The 13,645-nt window shown below is 48.1% G+C and overlaps 1 protein-coding gene across 1 annotated transcript in view; it reads left to right on the plus strand.

Annotated features, from left to right (window-relative positions):
• Positions 1 to 10,200: 10,200 nt before the first annotated feature.
• OSBPL2 (oxysterol binding protein like 2) overlaps positions 10,201 to 13,645 on the plus strand; it is a 30,483-nt gene continuing 27,038 nt past the window's right edge. The window contains exons 1-2 of the mRNA XM_031590113.2: positions 10,201 to 10,350; positions 10,829 to 10,929. The gene's annotated coding sequence lies outside the window, so the exon portion shown is untranslated. The remainder of the gene's footprint in view (positions 10,351 to 10,828; positions 10,930 to 13,645) is intronic.

A 13,645-nucleotide genomic window follows, 5' to 3' on the forward strand; every position in this document is an offset into this window, starting at 1 on the left:
ATGTCTTTATGTGGGGCGCCTTTAGGGCCGTGCCTCCAAGGGCCTCTCCATGGCCTTGCTCACCATGGTCACAGCTCTGCTCACCATGTCAGGCTCATGGCAAGCGCTGAGCAGCGGAAAAAGCAACGTGAAGACAAGGAGGGAGGACTGTGTCAGTAATTGCTCGGCTGTAATTATCTGCCATTGTGCATTCGGTTAGCTCTTTCTGTTTCTCATTAGCATAGAGCAGAGAAAATGTTTAATTGCAATGCTGTTCTGTATATGGCACTATCTGCAAGCAGAGCAGACCAAATCAGAGTGCCCTGTGGGGGTGAGGCAGAGAGTAGCTTTTCTGGGGCAGCAGGGTACAGCTGATGAAAATTGAGAGGCAGAATCCAAATCACTGCTGCCTACCACGGTCTGCACTGGCAGAAGGGCAGCCCCAAGCAGGTGTTGTTCTCTTCTTTCTGCTCATCACTTAATGGAGTCAGTCTCACTTCCTGGTCAAGATCCCAAAGCACTTTGCAGTGACAGACTGATTTTCCAAAGTACCCAATTCAAGTTTTAGCCTATCTGCAGGATGCAGCTGACCACAGGTACTACCAGTGGCTGCTGGAAACCTGTACTAGAAATGGTTCACCTTGCTCTTTGGTACCAAAGAGATGACCAAAGGGGATGTCAGAGAGCCTCATGGCAGCAGTTTCCCCATGGCTTGTGCCATTAAGTGAGGATTTGGGTTTCAAACGATTGCTCTCTGCTCCCAACCAACCTCTTCCCTGCAGCCATGCCCTGACTGGGTCTGTGCTCTCCATTAATCTGATCAATGAGTGTGGTAATACTGACACGATTACTCTGGCACGTTAGCTTGAACACCTCAGCCATGCCACAGGAGCCCTGCAGCCTCCTGATCACTGTGTGCTTCCCACAGCCTGCCTGCCGCAGACCTGAAGCGCTGCCGCCAATGTCAGACAGAGCAGCAGACTTAATTAAAGGATGGCAGCGTGCCAGCATCCAAGAGGCAGAGCTGTGCCTGCTCTGCTGCTTTTAAAGGGGCATTTTTGAAAAATGCTGGAAAATATCAGGGCAAGCTATGCTGTGTCAGTGCTGGTGTGGGTCAAGCATAAATTCTCCCTCAGGTTTGGCCCATTGGAGGAGGTGCTGGGCAGTCTTTGACCTGGTGGGTGACGCTGCTCTGGGTGTGCTCACAGGGACCCTTCCCCAGCGCTGCTTCTCCATCCCATCCCAATGTGAAGCAGGGTTCCTCATGTCTAAAGGTTGGGCACAGCAATGGAGCTGTGGGCTCTGTGTCCCGTGTCCCCCCAGGTGTGACACAGGGGCTGCAGGGTCACTGTGCTGTGCTCCAGATGTGCTTTGGCAGAGAGCTGAATGCACAGACCATCTTCCCTGCCCATCTCACCTGCATCAGCCCCAAGGCAGGCCTGCTAAATCCTCTTTTTGGAGTGTCAAGTTTATTCACTTCCGTGACAAAACAAAGGGAAGCATCCCATTTTTATGGCTATCAGGGATCTAAACATCTCCTCCTCAGGGACCCCAGATGGATGGCAACCACCTGACCAGTGCCCCTGTTCACACTGGCTCATCAGCCCTGTATTTATCATGGCAGCTGCCTCCAGAGCCCTGACAGCAGCCAATGTTACTGCACTCCTGATGCCAGAGGATCTCCATGGATGAAAACTTGCTGTCCTTCCTCAGAGCACAAAAGCATTTTTGCATCTGTAACGGATGTGGCACAAAAGCAGGAGAGGGACAAACTGCAGCAGGAGAGGAAGGTGAAATCCTTGGGCACCACTTTGGAGCACGCAGATCCCCACAGCACACGTGCAGATAACAAACAATGCCCTGATTATGGGACTGCATTTAGCATTGTGCACCAAATTGTGTGAACGCCTGTTGGAAGAATAGATACTCCAACAAAAAAGGGGGCCGGAGGAAAAAGAAATCAGCCTTTGGTTTCTGAGTCATAGCTGTGCTTTGCTCTCAGGATTCGGTCCACCGTGTGTCCAGAATAATTATTAAGCAAGTTCTGATGGAAGAATTTTATTTACCCAGCCTCTAAAAGGAAGAAAAGGATCCTTAATAGTTGATTAGATCAAAAAAGCATAATTTATTTTTCAATAAGTGCTTGAGATGTAAGATCAATGGCTCGGGGTTGATTGACGGGAGCTGTTTGCAAAGACCTTAGATCTAATTGTACTCAGGCAATCACACAGACTTTCCTTTGACTAATACTAGACACCATCCCTCTTGTACAGATGGGGGAGGAACCAGAAAAAAGCAAGACTTTGCACTGGAAAGTTGCTCAGCAACTGCCCTGTATTATTTTTGAGTTGTCCCTGAACACAGCCTCTTTTCTCTTTGATCTGTGTGTAATTTTTGTTGCTGCTACATCTCAGAAAAGGCAACGTTTTAAAATAATTGCATCTCCATTTGCCACAAACGTTTTTTTTTCTTTCTTTCTTTCCCAAGTGGAGGCAAAGCCCAACAGCATGAGGGCATCTCACTGCAGAGGGAAAGAAGTTTGGGTCTGTCTCCTCCACCGGAGCCTTTTGGAGCATACTGTGCAGCCTGGGCTCCCACACAGACCTCTCTTCTGTTTTTGTGCACACTCCATACATGATATTCAGGTGCTCAGGACCTATGCTCAGCTTTTGTCACAGCTGTGTTTGGGGCTGGCCAGCACAGCGCTGGGCACTGCAGTACCAGCACCCCTGCTTTGGAAGCATTTGATTCAGAAGTGGTGACAAAGTGATTCATCTAGTGAAAGGGCCAAGGCTCAGATTTCTCAATCCACTCAAATTCCAAATCTAGATTTGTGTAGAAGGTACTTCTTGGCAATCCTGATTTGGGAAGGGCATTGCATCTTAGTGGCCGATGACCACCAGCCCTGCTGCTGCCTCTTCCGAGACAACGGGCTTTATGCAAAGCAAAGTGATCCATCCTCCAGCTGCCCATTCCAGAGCTGTTCCATGCTCTGGATGACACAGACCCCTTGCAGGGACCAGAAAAAGTTCTTCTGGGTTTTGTGGTGTCTCAGACCCTTTTCTTGCTCTCATATTTTCTGCAACACACAAGCAGATAGCAGAGGTCTGCGTTGTGTTTGTGTCTCCTGAGTTATCACACACAGAAAAAGACCGACAAGTAAAACATACGAAAAGCCATCAAAAAACAGAGAAGAAAATAAGCCATGAATTTAAATACTATTTACAAAGGAGAGCCACGAGCATCTCTCTGCAGCGCTGTACAACTGCTGTCGGTAATGCTGACTGATACTGGAACAACCCAGTGAGAGTTTGCACAGCTCCTTATTGAGCCAGGCACACAGCTTGGAGCTGCATCGCATCCCAGCTGGAGGATGGCATCAGGGAAACAAGGTGTTTCTGCATTTCCCCATGTTCTCAGAGCAACCCCATCAAGCAGTGGTGAGCCAGGCACCAGCAGCAGGGCCCTGGGCAGGCTGTGGGCTCCTCCTTGCACATGATGGGCAGCAGAAAAGCAGCTTTGTTCTACTGCAGTTTGACCAGGTGGCCCCCGACAGACTGAAACACATCCCTGAAACTTTCAACGCAAATTAACTCTGAAACAGCAGAAGGAAGTAAATTTCTACACCTCGTAAAAAAAAAGAAAAAAGGAGCTTGATAGGTTTAAAAATAGACCACTTGCTTTGGGAATTCTAGCCTTGCTGCAAATTATTGCATTCAGAATTTAAATGCTGGATGGGTGTGAAATTACTTGTGTGGGAGTTATTCAATTTCTGCTAAGTTCATTTACATTAAATAGCAGCTGCGCATACAAAAGGTAGGAAAAAGCTCTTCTAGTCCTATTCACCTGAAGCAGTGAGACCATGTGCTGTCCATGGCTGCAGTTGTGAGCACACAATTTGTTTTTCTCACTGAAAAACAGGGTGCTACTATTTGTCTCATTTCCACCTATTGCATTTTGTCACCTCAGCATCTTCCAATCCAGGAAACCCAATGTCACAGCATCCCTCTGCCTGGGAGTGTCCCTTCCCTAATCCTCTACAATTGGACAGAGCTTCATCAGGTATGGCACAGCTGAACACTTGCTCATGTTCTTCAGAATGGTTTTCTTGCTTATGGAGCCATCTAGAGTGAAGCAGCAAAGGTTTATCTGTGGGGACTTCTCTCCACTAAGGCTGCTGCGCTGAGCTGACGAGTGAAGCAATGCTGGCATGGGTTGGGCTGCAATTGCTGGAGAGCCCCAGACCCAAAGTGGCTGTGGGATGAGGCTGGAGCTGAGCACAGGGCCAAGCAGGAAGGGCTGGGATGCTGCTTTGACACATGGGACAAGGATGGGGCTGTGCAGAGAGGACACACAGAGCCAACCCAGGCTCCTTCTACACAGGAGACGTGGGCAGGGGAGGACAGGAAGGGCTGGGAGCACAGAGCTTTGCTCTCCAATGCTTCTGGTCCTCTTGGTGCTCTCCCCTGCTTTGGGAAAGCAATGCATGTTGCAGCTGATTGTAGACCAGCTGGAGAAGGCAGAGATGGCAGTAGGTGATGGCAAGCCTTGCTGCAGCCTTTAGTTTGCAGGCAGGAGTTGGGGTTTCCTTTGAGGTCCATCTGTTTGTTGCTTGAAATTCTCCCTGATCTTTGCTCTGCACTTCTGGAATGGATGGTCTGTGTTCACGACAACCAAAACATTGAGGAAATGAGAGGCTAATGGATCCATTTCCTTCCTTCTCCCTCTGTCTCTGCATTACTTCTGCTCCTGGTCTCCTGCAACAGGGCTATTTCTGGTCCATGTGAAGACCTGCTTGAAGCACTGTGGGCAGAGCCCAACTCTGCACCCAGGGAGCACCAGAAGCCCCCACCAGCAATGCAGAGTTACTGGGGCATTTCCTTGCCTGGGGGCTCAGTGGTTGGGGTTTTTGTTTTTTTTTTTTTAATGCTGTTTTAATGCACTGCATAAGCCTGGTAACAAATCACATCTTGGTCGATGAGAAGTGTCCTTCTTGGGTTTGACTCATGCCAGCATTAATGCTGTGCTTTGAGTCAAAACCTTCCCTTTGTGCATTTGAGGCGACAGTACCTGCAAGATCTTATTCCAAATGGCAGGGACTGAAAACTGTCAGCGTGCTCTGCAATCAGAGTGCCTGGGCTGAGGAGAGCTGGCAGAGGTGGGCAGCCTCTCCTCCTGCCTGCAGCCGGCTCCTGCCCCGAGTGGAGCTGGTGGCCAGGAAGCATTCCAAATGTGAAATGGGCCCTGGGCAGCGATGCTGGCAGCGTGCAGGACTCCTTGTCCGGGCTTCTCCCTGCTGGAGCCCTCAGCTAGCAGCCAGCTGGCGAGGCTCCTTCCTGCCTGCTCCGCACTGGGGCCGGATGGCTGGAAAATGGGGTTCGTGCTCTGTGCTTGGGAACCAACAAGCAGGCCTTTGGTGGTGCTCCTGCAGAGCCCAGCAGGTGCCGGGTCCCCAGCTGAAGGTCCCCACTGGCAGCACAGCCCTGGGACTGGGCCGGGTCTGGCACTGGGTTCAGGACGTTGCTGCACGGCAATGGGGACAAGGAGGGATGCTACCATTCTGATGCTGGCAATGCAAGGGAACAATTACTTGTCAACTGCAAATTCAACTCATGTGCCTTGATCATTAGAGGCTTCTAATCTGGTGTTTAGCTTAGTTAAGGTCCTGAATTTGTTTTTTTCCACAGTTCCCAATCTGAATCCATCTTACCAAATATACACACACAGTAATCAAAATGATAATCAAAAGGATTCGTGGTACTTTAATACACAGAGCAGTACAGTCCCTTCCTTCCCAGCAGAACCCTTTCTTCACTTCTGATGACCATTCTTCCACCTAATAACTTGTTTTCTCACATTTTCTGAAAGAGCTCCCTTAGACAAAAACAATGCTGAACATGTAAGACATCATTGTGAATATCAATGAAGGTTTTTCTTCTGCTCTCAGTTCCTGCTCTGGGCTAAAAGCAGGCAGCCAGCAGTGGCTGACATGGGAGCTGATGGGGGAGGCACTGTGCCGACCCGTCGTGATCACTGCTACCACACAGCTCAATCTGCAGCCCAGCTTTCCAACTCCATCAGGGATAGCAGCTGCTTTTCTTTGTTGCTCATGCTCAAATTCCACCTATTTTCCTGCTTGCTTTTGTGGAATTTCACAGCAAAACCCTTTTAACATTTGTCTTTTTTAAACAAATCTGCAGATTAATATCATTTGTTTCTGGAAAGTTATGGTGCTGATTTTCAAGCACAAAAGATACTGAAGGATAACATGAATGTGGATCTTATTTTGAGGGATGTGTGTGAATTAGTGGTTAGTATTTTGTTCTAGTAGTTGCCTAGGGACCAGTGAGCAGGACTTTATTCCATTCAGTACAGAAAATGTCCCAGCAAGTAATCACACAGTCAGAATTGCAGGGGTTGGAAGCATCTCAAGAAGTCCTTGAGTCCAACCCCCTGCTAAAGCAGGAACCCTACAACAGGTTGGTGTCCATGTGGGTCATGAATATCCCCATAGAAGGAGACCCCACCACCTCCCTGGGCAACCTGTTCCAGTGCTCCATCACTGTTACTGTAAAGAAGTTCTGCACATTTGCATGGGACTTCCTATGTTCAAGTTCAGGCCAGTACTCTTTGTCCTACTGCTACACACCACCAAGAAGAGCCTGGCCTCATCCATTTGCCTCCCACCTCCCTTTAGATATTTATAAACATGAACCAGATCCCCCCTGGGTCTTCTCTTCCCCAGGCTGAACATATCCAGGTTATTTGCTGGACCAACAGTGGTAATCTTACAAAAATAAACAAAATTACCCACTGAACTGATTTGGAACGGCTTATGGCTTTGTCAGTAGAAAAGCTTGAATTCTTCAATATACACATTTTCTTTTTCTTTCTGTTTGCTGGTGCCGCCAGGAAAGAACCCCTTTAGCTGTGGGCTGCATCCCTTTGCCCTGCTGTGTGCACACCTCTCCATTGGCCGCTGGTGACGGATGAGATCCTGGAGATAGAGAGAAGTTACCACGGCAGCACTCAGTCAGGTTGGATCTTACTCAAACGTCAATTCTGGTATTGCATCAATAGGAATAATTAGCTTCCATTGACTTAAATTTCCAGAAAGAAAGCATCATATTGTTGAATTAATCTCTGATGCAAGCGCTGCCATCCATCAATAGAAATTCAGTGTGGAGAGTGCAGTGATGGCTTGCCATGCTGCTGAGCATGTAGCTAAAACCAGACTCTGTAATTAAATCGAAATAAGACACTCTTGTGGACAAGTTTGACAAATAAACCTCTATTAGGACATAAAGCACCACTGATTGCTGGCAGATAAGCTGGAGGCAGCACGATGGCACATGGGCTCTGGGAAAGTGGAGCTGCCCCGGATTTGCTGTTGTAACAGAAAGAGCAGGAGCACTTCGGAGTGGGTTTCCCAAAGTCCAGCACTGCAGGGGTTGTTGTGGTGCTTCCCAAAGGCTGTACCAACGTGGGGGTGAGTAAAGCTGGGAGTCAAAGTGATCTGTCCCCATGTTCCCTTCTGGGGCAGTGCCAAAAAAGCATGGAGCTTCATCCCCAGAAGGTGAGCTGAGATGTGGAGCTGACTTTGTTGTGCACAACTGCTTTAATTCCAAGCACAGCCCCTTCTTGGCTCCGCTCAGCCCTAGAAGTGGAAGTTTCCAGTGCCAAAAGCTGTCTGTGGAATGAGAGAAGTTCAGGATTCGGCAGGGTAATCCCGAGACATTGTGAGAAAGCATATATCTCAGCAAACTTCTGGCTGCAGAAAGCCCCTGTGCACTCAGCACTTGGCCTTTGAGCTTTCATAACAGACTGTGCGGATTTTCCAAACTGCAGTTCATAGTGATTAGAAGTGGCTCTGATCCCGTGCTGCCCTCAGCTGAACATGCAGCTCCCAGTGATGTTACCTCTGGAGTGAAGGATGCAGGTTACCATGCCTTTCCTTCCCCTTCCATCACAGAGAAAATGCTTATTCAGTTTTATACCAGACCGGCTATTTCTACTTATTCAGCTTTTGCCACGTCCCTCATTACTGATGTGTTCCTTTTTCTCTTGAATTGTTTTTCTTGGAGATTCTGGTTAAAATTCGTGTGGTTTCAGCATTACCGTGTCTTTCACTAAACCTTACCAGTATTACCAATGTCTGCCTTTTTTATGTCTTTTCTATATGAAACAAATTAACGTGATGCTATGTTTATCACAACACCTTCCTTTTTTCAGTGCCAGCAGCATGAAATACAGTATTGCAGGGAAGAGGATTTATAATACCTGTCTTGCCAGATGGGAACAAGCTGTACAAGGAAACCTTTATTCTTCAGATTGGGGAACATTTGGATGTTCCACACTCAGCAAACTCGTGTCTGCCCCACTCGTGCCCACTGCAGCCCTCTGTCCTTCAGGACATGGCAGCGCCTTCAGCTGCAAGCTGTGGGCAGCAGAACATTTCTTCCATGCTTGCACAGCACAGTGTGACACAGGTGTGCCACGTTATTGCCCAAACAGTCACAATTAACACTTAACACGACTGCACAGGGCCAGGCATGGTGCAGATGTGAGCACTTGCCCGCACACATCACTGAGGTGATGCCTTTGCAGACTGGCTCCCTTGGAAGGAGGAGAGGAGAGGTGTTTGTGTCTGCTCACATGCCACTGCTGAAAGACAGCGTTCCCACTGGAGTGGGATTATCTCTACATCACACCATCAATGCGCTTAGTTTTTCCATTCTGCCTTCCCTTATTCTGTTGCAATTCCTGATTTGTAACCCTGCTGCAGTGATGAGATTTTCTTGGAATGGTTTTTAAGCGGATTGTGTTGCTCCATCATAGGTGAACAGTTGGTTTGATTGCAGGTGGAGCTGACAGCTACACTGATGTACGAGGCAGTTGCTCAATACTTTCCACCAAAAAACCCCATTTTAATTAATGCTAACATTGCAAAACTTTTGGCAACAAGGCAAAATGTTCCGTGCCATCTCCTTTATAAGGTAATTACTCTCTCTCCACTGGAGGAAAAACCAATAAGGATCTGGAGTCTTGTCCTCCTCCTGTTACTATTACTATCAGTGATTCTAGACTGCTAAAGACCAACCCCTCAATATGTAACAACAGAAGAAATGTGCCATTAGTTGTGTTTTTGCTAGGCATGGGCACCTAACTCCAAAGCCCACAAAGTGCCTGGGAGAGGGACTTTTTTGTGGTAAGCTTAGAATGTACATTTAATTAAGATCGGAAAAGCTACAAAGAAATCAGTGCTCTTTAATCATCCCTTGGCGGGTTTCTCCTTCCATGCTGGTTTTGGAGGCTCTTCCTGATCAGCTGCTCACCCGTGAGCATGGCCAGCTCGGTCAGGAGGTGATTTCAGTTCATGCCTACCCCCGCGTGCCCCTGCTTCAATGCAGTGGGGATTGTTACATACTGAACACTGAGCCCAAAGGCTGACAGATTGCTGAATGGACCTGGAAATCCCAACTACAGCACCTCTCTGGGCCAATTAGGAAGATGTTATTAAAGGATTTGGAATGACACCAGCTGGGAAGAAAAGAGTTTTGAGTCTCTTTGATCCCAGAGGAGACTCAAGAGCACACAAAGACAAAGCACCTTGCAGACTCGGGAATTGGAAGGCAAATAAGAGCAGCACCGTGGTGTCATCTAAAAGAAATGCACATTGCACCCAGCAGGCGCGAGCAGTGCCCTGACGCTGTATAGGACTAGGGATGGAAACAGGAGTAACTGCTATTTGTGCCTGCTAAACTGAACCGTGCCCACTACGTGCACCCAAACAGCACTTAGGACAAAACACAAAACAAAACAAGGCAAAAAAGTCCCCATCAGAAAACCTAACCCCCCCCCCCCCCCCCCCAAGCTTCATTTGTTAAAAAGGGGAAGTTCTTTTATAGGTTACGGTGATCAAAACTTGCCCTCAAGAAGGCCGATAACAGAAGTGCCGCACACATCACACACCGCCGAACCCGCAGTAGCACGACGGCGCGCGATCACCAGAGGTGTCTCTGTCCGTCTGGAACGCGCCCCAGGAGGCGGCTCAGCGCCACGGGGCCTCATGGGAGCCGTCTTCATCTACATATCCCCGCCCCCTCACCTGCCATTGGCCAGCCGTCTTCCCAGCGCTGCGGTGCTGCCTGGGGCCGGGGAGCTCGGCGCCTGATTAGCATTCTCCCCGCCTCCTGGCTGGAGGGCGAGGCCGCCGATTCGTCTGCTCGCTTCCGGCGGGGCGCGGCCTCGCGTCGCGATTGGCGGAGTGCTTCGTCACTCCTCCGCTTCGAGGGCCGCACTTCCGCCTGGGTGTCAGCGGTACGGAGCGGGGGGTGCTGCGCTGGGGCCGTCGCGGGAGCGCGGTGCCAGGTAATGCCGGCGGCCTGCCCCGGGCCCGGCTCCCCTCTGCCGCCCCGCACCTCCGTACCGCTGGGCGGGCCGCCCTCGAGCCGTGCCTGCCGCCCTGCAGGGCTGCCCGGGGCTGTCAGCCCGGCCCGGGGCTGTCCTGTCCGCGGGGAGCGGAGGCCGCGGCTGTCGGAGCGCGGAGCCCCGTCACGAAGCCGCGGGCCGCGCAGCCGGCGGGAGCGGTGACGGCGCCTTCGTTATTTCTGCGTTAAGCAAAGCTGGCTGAAGGGCAGCGCCCGGCCGGGCTCGGCTCCTGCGCGGGGAGCGCTGCGCGCCGCTTTGTCCGCGGCTTTGGGATCCGGGCAGCGCGCGGCATCGCGGCTCCGTTCCCAGCGCCCGGCTCGGCCTCCGTGCGCTGCTGGAGCCCCAGGGGCCGTACGCCGCAGCGGGAGCTTTGCTGGAGGTGTGTGCTGCAGATCCCAGCTCCGTGTTTCTCTTACAGAGCTCCTGAGAGGGAGACGAGAGAGCAAGATGAGCAAAACAGACGGAGAAAAGGCCTCCCTTTAAATAACATGCCACCAGAACTTCTGCATGGTGACAAAGGTATACGTTATGTTGCCGTTGATTTGATTTGGGTGTGAGTGGTGGTGTGCCATCTGTGTGTTTGGACTCGGGGCTCCTTTCTGAAGCAGCTCTGCTCTGCTCTGCTTCAGACCTGTGTTTGAAATCGCCCTCTGGCTTTTGTTGGCCACAGTCTTGCGTTTCCCACCACCAAAGCACGTTCAGTGCAAGCAGAAATCTTCATTTACCATGAATTTTCTCAGTTAAAATACGTGGCCTTCACGTAAACTTTCAAAAAGAAGGAGACAGGATCTGCAGTGTGAGTTAGCTGCACCATGCTATTTCTCTCATGGTCTTTTTTTTGAGTTGTTTGCATTCAATTCCAACTTATCCTTCAAAAATTCAGTAATTCTGCGCTCATGTGGATAATAGTGTACAACCACAGACACATGGTCCTACAAACTATATCAGAACGCTTTAGAACTCCTAAAACCTAAGGGCAATTTCTGGAAGCAGTCACTTGCGTAACTTCCAAACCTACAGCCCTGCACTGTGGGTTAGAAGCAGGAGAACTGGCTAAACTAGCACGGAAGCAAGACGTTCTGAGCAGAGATTTATCCCTCAGTAATCCCCTGGGTTTCAGTTACTGTAAACACAGCTTTTCTTAAAATACTTGTCAAGGCGTGCAGATAACCACGTGACAGAAAGTTGAAGGCAGTCTGGGATGAGACTGGAAGCAGTTCTTGATTTTGCTTTCTTGAACCAACTGTACCTCTTAGTGAACTGGTAACGTCAGGGAGTGCTCAGAAGGAAGCACTGAGACATCTGCTGTCCAGGAGTAAATGTGCTGTTTTTTCCAAAACGAACTCTTTGGCCATGTCAATGTAATATCACAAACAGGAGACAAAAGTTCAAGGGAAAAAATGATGTTTAAATAGCTTAACTATGCCTGAAAGTAGTTGAAGACTTACATGGGTTAAAGGCATTGAGTGAGGTACAAGTAGTTGTTTGCTAACATCTATGTAAGTGTTTTGCTTTGGTAGCTGCTCATGGAGGGTAACTTTCACTGTTGGGTGTTTTCTTTAAATCAGCTTTAAAACTGTTAGGGATTTCTATGATACGCTCCTGCTTAAGCTGACAGATCTTATGATTGAAACTGTTAATGCTTTGAGTCTTTCTTCTTGTGAATTCTACTGTGTGAACTTCACACATGCTGACCTAGAACAAAGGTGGAAAGCTTAGCTTTCTGTTATTTTCGTGTTGGCTGGAAAACAGACCAGCAGGCTTTTCTGCTTTGATAAGACTGTATTTTTAAATAACTGTTTGCAGTGCCAACCAGGCAGTTTTTTTGTTTAAAAGTGAGATTTGCATGCAAGTATGCTGATTTTTTTTATTTTTATTTTTAAGCAGATAATTAATTATCTTTAGTATTTGAAATAACATGTTCTTGGACAGTGCAATGTTGCATCAGGCTGCTTGGTAACCAACCAAGGCTCCCATTTACAAGTTGGCTTTCTTGTGGTCCTTCACTCAGCATCAAATACTGTCGCTTGAGTCACAAAGACACCTGAAAAGAACTGCCTGTCCTTGTCAAGGACATGATGTTCTTAAATGCTTCTTGGTTAGTCTGTTTTCTGTGAAATATCCAAAATGGTTTTTTTGGGAAGAAAATCAAGTCCACAAAGAATTTGTGTTAAGTATGGAGTGCTCAGTGTGAATGTTTTAGCTGAATAAATGGGGAACTGAGACCCATGAGAAAGTTGGGCAATGTTTATCTGCTGCTTTGAAAGATAAGGCGATGTTCATATGCTTCCTGTTGCAAAAAATAGAGGTTACATGTGATAAGGATTCATTTATGTTTTTTAGTTTATGGAATAGACTACTACTATGTAATCTGCAATTAAGAATACTTGATCTGAAACCTCTATTTCCTAACAATGCACTATGTGAAAGAGTGAATGATGATGTAATTATTTACTTTGCAGTCTTAAAGCCTCCATGCATGGAAGGAGTAAGCAATTAGAATGTGTCAGATGTGACTTGCGTTGCTTTCGGTTATACTCTTCTCAAGCATATTGTTGACTCAGTGCACAAAGATGTCTTAATTTTCAGGATCAATAAGATATAAGAATAGACTAAGCTTGCTTAAATTTGCTTTTTTTAATATATACAGTTACAATTGGAAATTCATTTGCTTGTCTAGACAGATCCTTCAGATTCTGTCAGTACATCTTATTATGCACATAATTGAATCAGACAGATTTTCAGTGAATTACAGCTGCCCTCCATTCAGAAAACGCAGGGGGCTGGAAAGTGTTTTCTTCCTGTAATTATCTATAAATCTGACAGGAGTGTGCACAGGAGACAAATTATTCCTGCAGCTGCAGAACTGCATCTGAACCTCTGAATCTCGGCCCTCTTGGTCTTATGGTCCCAAACTGCTGGATGTGTACATCCATGCTTAGCATCAGATTTAGTGTGAGCCTGGAGCTGTGGAGTTCCCTTCCCAGTGCAGTTTCTCTGCTCTGCTGGTCAGCTTTAGATAAGGGCTGTTGGGATGTTGTGAAGCTTTGAGGCGTTGCATGCTTGTGGACTGGTAACTTCATTACATGCTCACTGGCATCCTCTTAAGTTGGTTTTTAGGGCTTCCAAAATCTGTATAGCACATTGTGCTTTGGTACTCGTGATAGGTCAGAACTAATTATAGTATGAAAGTGTAACGAAGGCAAGCATGTGAATCCTGGGATGTGTGTGTGCT

The sequence above is a fragment of the Phasianus colchicus genome, chromosome 17, assembly GCF_987193195.1.
Source record: "Phasianus colchicus chromosome 17, bPhaCol1.hap1.1, whole genome shotgun sequence".
Classification (NCBI taxonomy): Eukaryota; Metazoa; Chordata; class Aves; order Galliformes; family Phasianidae; genus Phasianus; species Phasianus colchicus.